The sequence below is a fragment of the Scylla paramamosain genome, chromosome 24, assembly GCF_035594125.1.
Source record: "Scylla paramamosain isolate STU-SP2022 chromosome 24, ASM3559412v1, whole genome shotgun sequence".
Lineage (NCBI taxonomy): Eukaryota > Metazoa > Arthropoda > Malacostraca > Decapoda > Portunidae > Scylla > Scylla paramamosain.
The window spans coordinates 9,593,328-9,604,420 of record NC_087174.1 but is presented as its reverse complement, the minus strand read 5'-3'; positions in this window follow the sequence as shown (position 1 = coordinate 9,604,420).

The window sequence follows — 11,093 nt, the reverse complement described above, 5'->3', positions numbered from 1 at the left end:
TTTTTACCTTGCGGCGGAGTGGTGGCGAAACCGGAGCTGGGGGAAAGGGGTAAGAGGGTTGAGGGGGAAGGGGATGCATGCAACTTGGCCCAGGCGGGGTGTGGCGGCGGGGCGTGGTGGTGTGGTTAAGGGCGGGGCCATGCAACTGGGGCGGCGGGTTGTGGTAAGGAGTGTGATGAGAGGGCGTGGTTTACCAGCTTAGGTTTTCAGGTGAAATGGGGTTATGGGGATGGTGATGGGAGGCCGTGTTAGGCAGGTAAGATCAGACGATGCTTGTGTTGTTATGGTTGTGGTGATGGTTGAGGTTGGGTTGGCAGGATGAGGTAAGGTGATGGGGTACGTGATAAGTGAGGCTGGGTAGGGGGAGTGGGGGTTACTGGGATGGTAACGGTTAAAGTTGAGGTTAGGGTGAGTTAGGTTGGGTTGGATTGGGTAGATTGATGGGTTGGTGATGGGTTGATTGAGAATGAACAAGTACGAATAGGGTAAGATTAAGTGATGGGTAGGACTGATGTTGAGTGGGTAGGCTGAGATAAGGTTATGGGGTCGAAATGGGCGAAGCTATATAGGTAAAGAGGTGTAATTATGGGCTAGTAATGCGTGGGGGTTGTACAGATAACATGAAATACAGTGGAACGGAAGGTAATGGGTAGAGTTGGAGAGATAGGGGTGATGGGGAGGCAGGGTATCGGAGGTACTACTTGGGGGTGATTTAGGACGTGAACAGGGTGTGGTAGGGTGGGTGTAAAGCGTGATAGGGCACTGCGAGGGATCAGGGCGGCAGGGTGGGGCGTGATGAAGGGCTGAGTGGAGAGAGTGGCATGGGTGGAACGGGTGGATGACTGGATGGGTGCGGGGGTAACCTAATCACTGTGTTCATGGGTATTTTTGGAAGGAACGGGAAGCAGGAAGAGGAGGAGGAGGAAGAGGAGGAATAAGAAGGGAAGGGTCATGAGGAAGAAAGAGAGGGAGAGATGGAATAAGACGAGAAAGTAAACAGACTTGAAATAGACCAGAATACAAGGGGAGAGAAACAAGGCGAAGAAACAGGAAGAGAATAACAAGAAACACTAAATAAAGGAGAGGGAAGCTGGGAGGAAGGGGACGCTGGAGAACTGAAAGAGGTACAGAAGGAGGCGCAGGAGGTGAACGGAGGAAATGAGAAAAGAAAATGAGGAAGAAGAGGAGGAGAAGGAGGCAGGAAGACGCGTGCCGGGTTAGTAAGGAAGCATTATGTGTGTGTGTGTGTGTGTGTGTGTGTGTGTGTGTGTGTGTGTGTGTGTGTGTGTGTGAACCTTCATAACCTTTCCTTATTACCTTGATGAACCTTATGTTTATTATGGCACGCGAGGAGAAGGTGGAGCAGAGGAGGAGGAGGAGGAGGAGGAGAAAGAAGAAGAGGGAGATGAGAGGAGGCAAGAAATGATCAAGGGATGGGAAGAGTCAGGCAGGAATGAGAAGAATGAAGAATGAGGGTGAAGAACAACTTAATATGGAAGGAAGAGGAGGAGGAGGAGGAGGAGGAGGAGGAGGAGGAGGAGTAACTGGGGAGTCTTCTGGGATGTAGTACTTGCGCCCATCACCAGACATCTGCAGAGAGGAGGAGGAGGAGGGGAGAGAGAAGAAAGGAGGTAGTGAAGGAGGAGCAGGAGGAAGAAGAGGAGGAGGAGGACTTGAATAACATCACTGTCTTGAGAAAAATGTCCCCTGGGTGGTTTTTGAAGGCTCCCATACCTCCTCCTCCTCCTCCTCCTCCTCCTCCTCCTCCTCCTCCTCCTCCTCCTCCTCCTCCTCCTCTAGTCGTCGTCGCCACACCCTAGTCGTTACCTTTCTCTCCCTTCTCCCTTCTCCTTCCCTCCCTCCCTCCGGCATTTACCTGTATACGAGGAGGAGTAGGAGGGGTCAGCAAAAGGGAGAGAGCGAGAGGGAAAAATGGTTATAGGACGTGAGAGTTGGGAAAGGGTGATGGTGTGTTTGTTTGTCAGAGAGAGAGAGAGAGAGAGAGAGAGAGAGAGAGAGAGAGAGAGAGAGAGAGAGCAGGGGAGTGAAGTGGTGGAATGGAAGTAGTTTAAGAGCATTAGTATCTCTCTCTCTCTCTCTCTCTCTCTCTCTCTCTCTCTCTCTCTCTCTCTCTCTCTCTCTCTCTCTCTCTCTCTCTCTCTCTCTCCACGCTAGACTTCAGATGAGGGGAAACAAGGGGAAAGAAGGGAAGGGGGTGAAGGGCGTGGTTCATATCTATTACGAGTATAATAACAATTCTCTCTCTCTCTCTCTCTCTCTCTCTCTCTCTCTCTCTCTCTCTCTCTCTCTCTCTCTCTCTCTCTCTCTCTCTCTCTCTCTCTCTCTCTCTCTCTCTCTCTCTCTCTCTTATATCATCTGACCTTGATGCCAATTGAATTCCTCTCCCTCTCCCTCCACTTATCCTCCCTCTCACTATCCCCTCCACTCTCTCTCTCCCATGCTCTCTCCTTTCCTACGACGTCCATCTCTCCCATACAGCACCACCATTACCTTAACCACTCCTGCTCCCCCTCATCTCCCTCATCTCCCATTATAAAATACATGGTGATGAGTCATCATGAACCAGCCAGTAGTGGAGGAGTGGAGATGAGGTAGGTGGGAGGGAGGGTGGAAGGACAGGAGGGGACAGGTGGAGTGGAGTGTTGGTAAGGTACAGGAGTGGAGTGGGGAGTGGAGTAGTGGGTGGTTGTGGGTGTTTAGTGGAATACATGTGTGGCACTGACTAGAAGGTTTGTGGAGGGGGTGGGGTGGGGAGGGGGAGTGGGGAGCCGGGAAATGATATGATGGTGACTCAGCCTCTCTCTCTCTCTCTCTCTCTCTCTCTCTCTCTCTCTCTCTCTCTCTCTCTCTCTCTCTCTCTCTCTCTCTCTCTCTCTCTCTCTCTCTCTCTCTCTCTCTCACACTTCTTGCTTCGCTCAGTAAGGCAGGAGGGATAAGCAGTGGAGGGAGGGAGGGAGGGAAGGAGGGATGGGAGGTATAAGGAGTGAATGAAGGAAGGGAAGGCAGGCATAAGAAGTGAAGGAGAGAGAGAGAGAGAGAGAGAGAGAGAGAGAGAGAGAGAGAGAGAGAGAGAGAGAGAGAGAGAGAGAGAGAGAGAGAGAGAGAGAGAGAGAGAGAGAGAGAGAGAGAAAAGCAATGGAGGGCGAAAGGGAGGGATTAGGCCAGTCACACACACACACACACACACACACACACACACACACACACACACACACACACACACACACACACACACACACACACACACACACACACACACACACACACGTCACCACCACAACAATCGCCGTCAGCTGACTTGAAGGACAATGACGTAAGATTCCTCTCCCTTCCTTTCCTCTCCCTCCTCTCCCTTCCCTCCTCTCCCTTGTCCCTTGTCCCTTCATCTTGCTCTCTTTTCTCACTCATCCGTCCTGTGTCACTGCTCCTTTCACCCACATACATCCTACCAGCCGTCCTCCTCCTCCTCCTCCTCCTCCTCCTCCTCCTCCTCACCTTATTCGGCTTTCCTTCCATCTCTTCCATCTCCTTTGCCTCACCTCCCTCATACTCCACCCATTACCACATTTTTCATCACTTCTGTCCACCTCCCCCATACCCCCATGGCCTTCACCCGCAGTGCCCCAAGGCGTCACGTCAGGAGGACGGAAACATTTCTGGGGACGCGGGCCGAGTCAGTCCACTCATCCGTAAGTCAGTCTGGCACCAGCAGCTGACTCATCACTGACTCACCGCCGCGTCCGTCACGGTTTAACTCTTGTAGTACCTCCTCCCCATCTCTCCATCTCCCCATGTCCGCATCTCCGCTTAACCGATAGTGGGAATGGATGGGGTGAAGGTTTGGGGAGTTTACTCCACTAGCAAACCTCGTAGCTACAGCTGTCTTGATTTCAAAATGGTCTGTCTCATGCTCACTCTCTCTTTTGTAAATCACTTCTAGCCGCACCTCCATGACTTTCAGAAGGCTCTAGTTGAAGCTACACTGTCTTTTAAGGAAGATTTCACGGTTCTACTGCCAGATTAACAAGATTTCTACGTCATTTAAAGGAGAAAGTCTTGAAAACCTGGCTGATCATCTCCGGTCTTTGAAAATAGTCGTGGTGAGAGAGCAAAGTGTTTCTGAAAACTGGCCTCTATCTCATCAACTTGGCCATACTGAAGTGAAGAGGGTCACGGGGGACGCAGAGGAAGGCGGGAGGGGCCGAGAGCAGCTGTGAATAGTAGCAGGGGTTGTGTAGAAACGGGTTATGGGGAGGATATGGTGGCTTGCTTGTATGGTAGTGTGTGTATGTGAAGATTATAGCCTCGTATTTTCATTTTAGCGTCTTATCTTACATTTATATGGCTCTTGTGGGTGTTGTGGATGTTGATGGGGGTCTTCAGGAGTGCTTTCTTCACTCTTAACAGTCTCGTGGATATTGTTCGGGTTTTCTAGAGTATGTGCTTACTTTTAACAGGGCGTTGTTGATGTTGGGGTTTTCAGGAATGCATATAAACACACACACACACACACACACACACACACACACACACACACACACACACACACACACACACACACACACACACACACACACACACACATGAAAACCCCACTAATCATCTGTGACCTGTGGAAATAATCTTTAAGAGAGAACAGCGTTTAAAATAGTATAGTTGATGTACGTACGTTAGTGAGCGTTAGTTAGGTAGTGGGGAGGGGTAGTGAATAACTGTTAATGGGGAATGGGTTAATGGGAGGGATTTAACACGTAGTAGCTGATGTTTGATGTAAAGTAGTCGTAGAAGTGGTGGGTAGGGTGTAGGTTGTGTGGTGTTGTGGTAGGCCATCCTTGCTCATTCTCTCCCTCCATTCATGTCAGCAGTCACTCATCTGTCGGGGCGCCTCCACATGTGCGTCGCCCTCATCCTCTGGCCACACACAAAGGAAACGTCCTCTCTCTCTCTCTCTCTCTCTCTCTCTCTCTCTCTCTCTCTCTCTCTCTCTCTCTCTCTCTCTCTCTCTCTCGGGGAACAAAGCCTAGGAACAGATATTGGACTTAATCGCACAGGCAGTGACAGGGCAGGGGCAGGGAAGGGAGAGGGGATTAGAGGCAGGGTCTGATGGGGGCGTAAAGGGACAGTGCAAGGGATGGTGAGGGTGATGAGTGTGGTAGTAGGGTGTCATGAACGTGTAGGAGTGTGGTGACAGGGTATGGTGAAGATGGATGAGAGTGGTGATTATGTGTGGTGAAGATGTACAGGTGTAGTGACGTATTAATAAAAGTGCAGCTTTATGGTGACAGGGTATGGCAAAACTGCATGATAGTGATGACAATATATGGTGAAGGAGTAAGGGTATGGTGACTGTGAAAATAAAGGTGTATGAGTGATGACAAAAGTGTGGTGAAGCTACAAGTGTTATGACAAAGTGTGCTGAAGATTAAGGTGAAGGTGCGACAGTATGGACAGTGAAAAGTGAAAGTGCCAGTATTTAGTAAAGATACAAGGACACAGTGACAAGGTGTAGCAGTATATCAGGCGTGTGGTGGCAGTGTGGCGTAGTGCAGGGGCTTTGTATTATGGCGAGCAGGCGAGACGAGGCGTGGTGGAGAGACCATTGGAGGGGCTGTCACTAATCCCAACACTGAGAAAGAGAGAGAGGGAGAGAAAAATTAAGGAAGAAAAGGGAGAAAAAAACAAAAAAAACTGAAGCATCCTAGTTTGACACTGACGAAGGTGAGAGTGAAGGTGAGAGTGAGAGCAAGGATACAAAATAAGAGCTAGGTTGAAGAGGGGAGAGAAACACAGTGAGAGAATAATTGTTAGAGAGCGAGGATGCAAAATGAGAGCTACGTAGGTTGAAGAGATTGTGGGAGAGGAACATAGTGAGAGGAGAGAGCTACATTGAAGAGACTATGGGAGAGGAACAGTGAGAGGAGAGAGCGAGGATGCAGAGTGAGAATTAAGTTGAAGAAGAGGAAGATTAAAAAAAAGAGTTACGAGGAAGAAGAGTAAGAGAAGTGAGACGAATAATAACAAAAGGAAGATGATGATGAGAGAATAATACAAGGAAGAAGAACAAAGTGAGATAATGAGAGCGAAGATGCGAAGTGAGAGTTAAAATCGAAGCTCAGGGAGAGGAACAGTGAGAGAATGAGAGCAACAGTGAGAGTGAGAGAAAGAGAGAGAGAGGGACACAAGACACAACTTGCAGACAATAAATATAGCTCACTTGGGAGGTAGTGGAGGCGGTGGAGGTGGAGAAGAAAGGGGAGAGGCGCCCCCTTCTGGACTCCACTCCTGACGATACTGCCTTTGTGTTGCGGGACGGTGGAGGGAGAGGCTGGGAGAGGTGAGGCAGGACGGGATGGGATGGGGGAAGAGGAGAGGGAGGGAAGGAAAGAAACGGAGGCGCAGACAGTAAGGGACCGAAGAGAGAGAGAGAGAGAGAGAGAGAGAGAGAGAGAGAGAGAGAGAGAGAGAGAGAGAGAGAGAGAGAGAGAGAGAGAGGACAGCTGGGGACAAGGGCACTTTCTGTAGAGACTTTAGCTTTGTCCTGGAAGATAGCGTGGGAGGAGAAGGAGGAGGAAAAGAAGAAAGAGAAAAGAAAGAAAGAGAAGAAGGAGAAATATAAGAGGAAGAAAGAAAAGAAAGAAACAAGAAAAGAACAAAGAACAAAAGAGAGAGAGGAGAAAAGAAAAAAGAACAAAGAAAAGAAGGAAGAAAGAGAGGAAGAACAAAAACAACAATAACATCATCAAAGAGAAGAGCAGGAGAAGGAAGAAGAAGAAGAAGAAGAAGCCATAAGAGTAGTAGGCAGTAAAGAGGAAACAAATTAGAAAATATAAAAAAGAAAGAAAAAAAAATGGAATTTCTTGAGGATATAAAAAAAAAAACTGGAATTTCTTGAGGATACGAAAATAAATCTGTGGGGAAGATGGGGAAATGATAAGAGAACTCCCCCCATCTTCCCCCTTCCCCGTTTCTCCTCCCCTTTCCTCCCCTTCCCCTGCTGTTGTGAGATACCTGACTTAATGGGGAAGGACGGGGAATGGTAGTCGTTGGAATGAGGAATGAGGGTTTAGGAGGCATGGGAGGTGCGTGAAGGGTAGTTTTGGTGAGGAAGAGGAAGAGGAGGAGGAAGAGGAGGATATTTTTGGTGAGAAGAGAAGAGTGAAGAGTGAAATAGCAGGACGTGCAATGGAGTGACTTTTGTGGTTTATAGTGTAATGTAAGAGAGAGAGAGAGAGAGAGAGAGAGAGAGAGAGAGAGAGAGAGAGAGAGAGAGAGAGAGAGAGAGAGCAGGCAGGAAGTTGAAGGGAGATGACAAAGGAGGATGAAGTTATGAAAAGGACTTAAGAAGAATGGCAATTGAGACGTAAGAGGAGGAGGAGGGGGAAGAGAAGCAGTGGAAAGATTGGAAGAGAAGGAAAGATGAAGGTGGAGAAGAATAAAAGGAAGACGATAAGAAAAATAAAACATGAAAGAAAAAAAAATGATAAGAGGAATTCAAAATGATAACAATCAAAGGAAAGGTTAAATATAATTTTTATTCTCATCATCATCATCATCATCATCATCATCATCATCATCATCATCATCATCATCATCATCATCATCATCATCATCATTGTTATTATTATTGACATCCCCCTTGCGTCAGAATGGTGCCATCTGTTGACGGGAGGAAGTCTGTGTGTGTGTGTGTGTGTGTGTGTGTGTGTGTGTGTGTGTGTGTGTGTGTGTGTGTGTGTGTGTGTGTGTGTGTGTGTGTGTGTGTGTGTGTCTTCACGTGACGGTGACACCTGCTTGGCTCCGTCGTGTGGCTTGGCACTGCCTTGGCATCTCATCCTTGTTGAGCTCTCACTCCCTCTCTCTTCGACACTCCCTCCCTCTTCCTCCCTCTTCCCTCTCATTCCCTCATTCACTGTATAGTCTCTCTCTCTCTCTCTCTCTCTCTCTCTCTCTCTCTCTCTCTCTCTCTCTCTCTCTCTCTCTCTCTCTCTCTCTCTCTCTCTCTCTCTCTCTCTCTCTCTCTCTCTCTCTCTCTCTCTCTCTCTCTGGGAAGGGTGGAGTGATGGTGGTGATGGAAATGGTGATGTTCATGGTGGTGATGGAAATGGTGATGGTAGTGGTGTTAGTGGTGGTGGTGGGGGTAATGGTTGGGTGTGGCAATGGTGCTGATCTCATGCCACCACCACCACCACCACCACCACCACCACCACCACAACGCCACGGTCACGTTTCTCCATCTTTCCCTCCATCTCTCCTCTCATCAGATTTCTTCCTGGTTTCTTTTCCCTCCTCCTCCTCCTCCTCCTCCTCCTCCTCCTCCTCCTCCTCCTCCTCCTCCTCCTCCTCCTCCTCCTCCTCTTCCTCTTCTTTTTCCTCCCTATATATTTCCATTTCAACTCAGTCATCCATTTCTGATCGAATTATTTATTTTCTGAAGGTCCGGCCTTGTCAGTCAGCCCGTGTGTGTGTGTGTGTGTGTGTGTGTGTGTGTGTGTGTGTGTGTGTGTGTGTGTGTGTGTGTGTGTGTGTGTGTGTGTGTGTGTGAGATACCTTGAATCACCGTCACGCTTTCTCCACGTAAAAAATCTCCTCCACCAGATATCACCTGCTGCTGCCATTGGCTTGTAAATGGAGTGTGTTATTGTACCTCTTATTATTCTTATTCGTATTATTATTATTATTATTTTTATTTTTATTTATTTTTTTAGCGTCGTTGGTCGTGATGTGCCTTTGTTTGTGGTGAAGAGAATAGTAGTACAGCACAGGTGGTGGTGGTGATGGTGGTGGTGGTAGTGGTAGTGGTAGTAGTAGTAGTAGTAGATGTTGTCTTGTTGTTGTTGTAATAGTAGCACCAGCAATTGTAGCAGTAATCAAGAGAAGTAGTAGTAGCAATTGTTATCATTACTGTTGCTGTAGCTGTTCTTTTTGTTGTTCTTGTTGTAGTAGCACCACTACCACCAACATAAATACCAATTGTAGTAGTAACCATCATTTTCCTTGTTTACTGTTGAAGCATAGCAGTATGGATAGTGAAAGCAACGGAAATAGAAGCTACACTAACATTAGCATCTCTTACTGCTGTGTTTTCGTGGTTAGTGCCAGACCAGTGCCAAGGCGCAAGCAACACAAGCATGCCGGTGCCTGTCTCGCGGAATTTCCTGAAGCAGAGGGAGGAAGACGAGGGGAGACGAGGAGTTCGGGGTAACGTCTGACTCTTGACGCCTGTCTCCCCTCTTTCTTAAGTCTGCTTGGGGTGAGGGGAGGCACGGGAGAGAGAAGTGAGGGACGGAGGGGAAAGAGAGGAAGTGAGGGGACGGAGAGGAGAGGAGGAGAATGGAAAAGTTTCAAGGGTTGGGGATGACAAGGGGAGGGGAAAGTGAGGGGAAAGCAGATGAGGGAGTGAAGGAAGAAAGAAGAGAAGATAAGGGAAGAAGGCAAAGAGGGGAATAACTCAAAAGATATTGCAGGGGAGGATAGAAAGGAAGGGACAAATAAGGGAGGGAGAAGAATGGAAGGGGAAGCAAAGTTTGGAAAATATGGAGGAGATAGAGACAAGAAGGAGGGAGATAAGAGGAGGGAAATGCAGATGTAGGGAAGGAGGAAAGGAGGGGGAAGAAGAGAGAGAGAGAGAGAGAGAGAGAGAGGGATTGTTAGATTGTATTAAGGATGGTGAGGGAGGAAGGAGGGAAGGAATGTTGGAGAAAGTGGTAGTGGGAGGAGGAAGAAGAGGAGGAAGAGGAAGATTGAAGGGTGCGTGGGAGACGAATAAAGGAGGAAGAGGAGGAGGAGGAGAAGGAATATTACATGATGGTTACGTGACGAAGGAAAGGAAAGAAGGAATGAGGAAGAGGAGGGAGAAGAGAGAAAAGAGTAGGAGGCAATATAATTAGAGAGAGAGAGAGAGAGAGAGAGAGAGAGAGAGAGAGAGAGAGAGAGAGAGAGAGAGAGAGAGAGAGAGAGAGAGATACCGCATAATCCCATTCCACTCTGTACACTTAAACTCCACAATACCACCACCCACTCCAACCTCCACCCTCACCCACCCACTCCACACCCACCACCGACACCAGCACCTAGGGCACGAACAGGACGAGCGTGTTGTGCGTGAGGCGGGTCGTGTTATCTTATCGTGCCCCGCTGCTGTCCTGTTTGCCTGGGGGACGCGGCGAGGGTCGTGGCGGGGAGGTGGAGGCGACGCGAGGACACACGGACAGGTAGACAGGCAGGAGACAGGCTGAAGGAAGGAAGTAAAGAAAGGGTGACAGGTAGAGAGGGTTGGTAAATAGGAGAGACAGAAAAGTTATATACTGGTAGACAGACTGACGTAGGGAAGTAAAGAAAGGCTGACAGACAGAAATGGATAAATAAAGGGAGAGACAGACATGGAGGAAAGTCAAATATATATGGAGATAAATTAAGAGAATGGAAGACAGGCAGGAGATAGACTGACATAGGAAAGCAAAAACTGATAGACAGGAATTAAAGGTACACACACGTATACTGACAAACTGATACCGAGACAGATACACAGAAAGACAGGTAGGCAGACAGATAGAATGACAGAAGCGAGATATACATATATAAACAAAAGGAAAGATTTATAAGGATATATACAAAGAAAATCAAGTTTGGTAGATGGACAGACAGAAATTGACAGACAGATAGACAGGTATATGATATGGACGGACAGACAGACAGACAGACAAAAAATGACAAGCTGGCGATAGAGGGAGACACGTGGCTTGATTATAAGGAAACAGATACAGACCAAAGGATATACAGATAGACAGACGGACCAACAAAGGAGCACAAAGGAAGGAAAAATAGAGATGTTAATGTGTGACACGAAATAGGAAAGAAATTATTCCCAGAAAACCACAGCTGCTTAGTTAATGAAAACGTGACCCCGGATGTTTCTTAAGCTGAGGAAACACTTGTAATTAAAAAGAAAAAATGTTACATATAAATTTAAACACATAGAACATAGTGTAAGAAATTGGGTGTAACAAATAGAACAAAAATAATCGAAAGAAGAAAATAATACCTTTTCTTCGTTCCCATGATAATTGAGTCAA